Source organism: Sinocyclocheilus anshuiensis, unplaced genomic scaffold, assembly GCF_001515605.1.
Source record: "Sinocyclocheilus anshuiensis isolate Anshui unplaced genomic scaffold, SAMN03320099.WGS_v1.1 scaffold527, whole genome shotgun sequence".
Taxonomy (NCBI): Eukaryota; Metazoa; Chordata; class Actinopteri; order Cypriniformes; family Cyprinidae; genus Sinocyclocheilus; species Sinocyclocheilus anshuiensis.
In genome coordinates this window covers 1176374-1179741 of record NW_015548227.1, presented here as the reverse complement: position 1 = coordinate 1179741, position 3368 = coordinate 1176374, and the positions used below count along the sequence as shown (strand labels likewise).

Here is a 3368-nt window from a genome sequence, read left to right as displayed (position 1 = left end):
TATATATATATATATATATATATATATATATATATATGTGTGTGTGTGTGTGTGTGTGTGTGTGTGTGTATACATATTTTGCTTATTTTATAATATTGGTCAAAACGGCAACAAAGATAACATAATTTTTAGCAGTATTATTTATAATCTAAACATCTCTCGCTTTCTCTTTGACAGTCTGTAATCTAGAGCAACTAATTCCTCCCTTTCCTTTGGGCATCATACAGCTGCGTTATTGTTTTCTTCCCACTTTTTAGAGGACCACAAGCTGCCATAAACCCGTATCCATAAACCAGCTGTCCCAAGATCATGCTAAACTTCCCGGCACTCAAGTTCAGTCCATTTGCATTTGACTTGAATTTGAAACGTGCAGCGCTCATATTAATTTAATGAAATTATAGCATTTTAAAGTGTAATCGTCACATTAATCCATTTTGCAATTCTTGTCTTTCCATCCCCAAATGTAAGACCTCTTGAAATTATAATGAAGACTTTTCTTATTACATTTAAGGTATTTAAGACTTTTTAAAAACTAAATTGAAGATTTTTTTAAGGACGCCCTGTATTTAAAACACAATAGCTTAAGGAAAAAATGCTTTGGTGGACACACTAAGTCTAAGGAATAGTGAAAGCAAATAGGAGGATTTTTTTTTTTCTTTTTCAGCAGGATGCAGTCAGAACTTTGAGGTGTTTTGATGTGTTTCTTGAATATTGTCAAGGATTCTGTGTTCTGGACAGGATTGGGAAGATCATTCCACCAGTGAATGAGAATGTTCTGGAAAGCGTTTTTGTGCCTTTCTATGATGGTACAAAGAGGCGACGTTCACTCACCGACCGTAAGAGAGTGAGTGGAGGTAGGGGGATGCAGAGCCATGGCTGTTCTGTATGCGTGCATCAATGTCTTGAACTTGATGCGAGTCGTAACTAGTAGCCATTGCAGAGAGATACACAGAGGAGTGATGTTGGCTCTCTTGGGCTCATTGAAGACTAGTTGTGCTGCTGCATTCTGAATCATTTGTGCTGCAATATAACAAAGAGTGAAAAATTTAAGGGGGTCTGAATACTTTCCGTACCCACTGTATATATATATATACACATACTCAACGATTTAGAAATTAATTTAAATAAATGAAATTACGTTTAAATAGTGGTCACAGATCTTTGCATTCAACAAATGGCTTTTCCCAGGTGTTGGCCGATAAAAGAACATGTTCATAAAAACATATTTTCAAAGCCATGCTAATGGTTTGGACCCTAGAGGTTTTTTGCTGTGTAGTTCTCTCAATGTCACAATAAAAGAAGCTCAAGCTCCCTGCTTGGTTTGAGTCCGTGTCAGAGGTCAAGTGTTTGAAGTGAAAAGCCATGTGAAAATCTCTATTGTATGGAGAAGGGCGAAGCGGACAGACTCTCTTTAACAGTTAGTAGAGTTGGTACAAGGTCTCTCCTTCACATCTGATGTGAAGAAATGCAAACAGTCTGTTCTAACAAAACTAAGAAAAGAGTGGCACAACTCTTTCTCTGTCTTTAAGACATGTTAGGTTGTTCTTACAAGAGAAATAGAATATTTGCTTCTCAGATACTGTATGTACAATTGTTAATAACAAATTTCAACAAAATTGATTAAAGTTTGAATTTGTTTTAGTTTAATTTAATCTTCATATATTTTATATGCATACATTTTATTTAAATGTATAGTATGTAGTACAGTATATAGTATTTTATTTAGTTTTAAATCAAAGAATTTTAAAACCTTAAAATGACCTAAATTTAAGGCATAGTGTAAAAATGGTCATCGTGCAAGTAACCTTGACTAACATTAAACTGCACTTCAGAAAATAAAAAACAATTGCAATATGTATAATACAATATGGCCTTTTAAAAGGTTTGGAAGAGAAAGGAAACAGTCTAGTTAGACTATTTGGGCATATGGATTATAGTGTGCAAAAACAGTCTAACCTCTTAAATTAAGGTGACTGACTCTAAGATTTACATTTATGTTTATAATATTACTTATGCGCAGTGAAGCTCGTGTGCCTGGAATTGACTTCTCAAAAACACATTAGTGTGGGTTGACTGCTTTGGAAAATTGCTGACCTTTCCCACCTTGTAGCAACTAACACAGTTCTGTCACTGTAACATCTGAAGTGGCCAATAAAGTTTAATCATCCAAACATTCATTCTTCCATTAACAAAGTGCAGAGCCGCCTCTAATGGAGTGAGGGTCAGGACTCTCTGCTTGTGTCTCTATGCAAGAGCTTTCTTCAACACGATGCACACACACACTAACACACAAAACACTCTCAAACATACACTCACATTACTTACAAAGCTGTCTCTAAAATCGAAATGAGCTACGTTCAGAGCTGTAGTAAAATGGCACAAATCATTTGAGTTATTTTAGTTATTTTATACTGTGACGAGTGTCCCGAAGCTTCATCAGCGTCGCCCTGGAAACAAGCGAGGAGCACCTGGCCATCATCATCACAGGCTGATCGGTCACAGCTGCACCTCATCAGGCGGCTGCTACATAAACGACGCAAGCCCTGCCATCTAGGAGATTCCTCCATGAGACTGAGCACTAACTCGCCCTCTCATTTTTCCCACAGAAAGCAGCGTGTGACCGACCAGCCCCCCAGGAGCACTGCACGGACCCTCTGCACTGGGAAGACGGAAGAGAGCACTCACGGCACCGGAGCACCTACCTGGACCTTTCTCACTATCACCCATCCCCCCAATAAATCCACCCTCCGGGGTATTGATTGAGATTACTTGTCATGTGATTCTTCACCCCGTTACAATACATTTCCAGCAACAGCAATATGATAAAAGACACCTATGTTCAATGTAGTTACATTAATTAATAGTAACCGCAATAGACAATATTTACATGAAACAATATTGTTCAGTAGTACAACTTTAGGCCATTTATTATCACCAAGGAACGTAGTGGCAAATAAATCAATATTCCATGTCCACATATTTAATTTGGTTGAAATTATTTTTGAATTTGACCTGTAAATTAACTCAAAGCTTCAACTAAAAAATAGCAATAAGAGACACTTCAACAGCATTACAGTAACATTAATGTTAGTTCACAATGTGATACTTAAGACAAGAAAGTAGCACCTGAAACTATTAAAAACATAAATTAAAATAAAGTTGAAATAAATAATTTTTATTTATTTTTGTTTAGAAATTATATTACTAAATGTTTACAATAAATTAATGAAATAATAAAAAATATTTAATAATATAAACTATTTATATAAAAAAAAAATAATAAAAATGACAAACAAAATTACTAAGTATTAAAGTGATAAAAAATAAAAATATAAAAATAAAAGCAATTTAAATATTAATAAGAACTA

At 35.1% G+C, this 3368-nt stretch overlaps 1 long non-coding RNA gene across 1 annotated transcript in view; it reads right to left on the bottom strand.

The window, feature by feature from the left end:
* LOC107654418 (uncharacterized) overlaps nt 1-2389 on the bottom strand; it is an 8786-nt gene extending 6397 nt beyond the window's left edge. Inside the window, exon 1 of the long non-coding RNA XR_001630333.1 lies at nt 2326-2389. This is a non-coding gene — a long non-coding RNA (uncharacterized LOC107654418). The remainder of the gene's footprint in view (nt 1-2325) is intronic.
* Nucleotides 2390-3368: the final 979 nt, after the last annotated feature.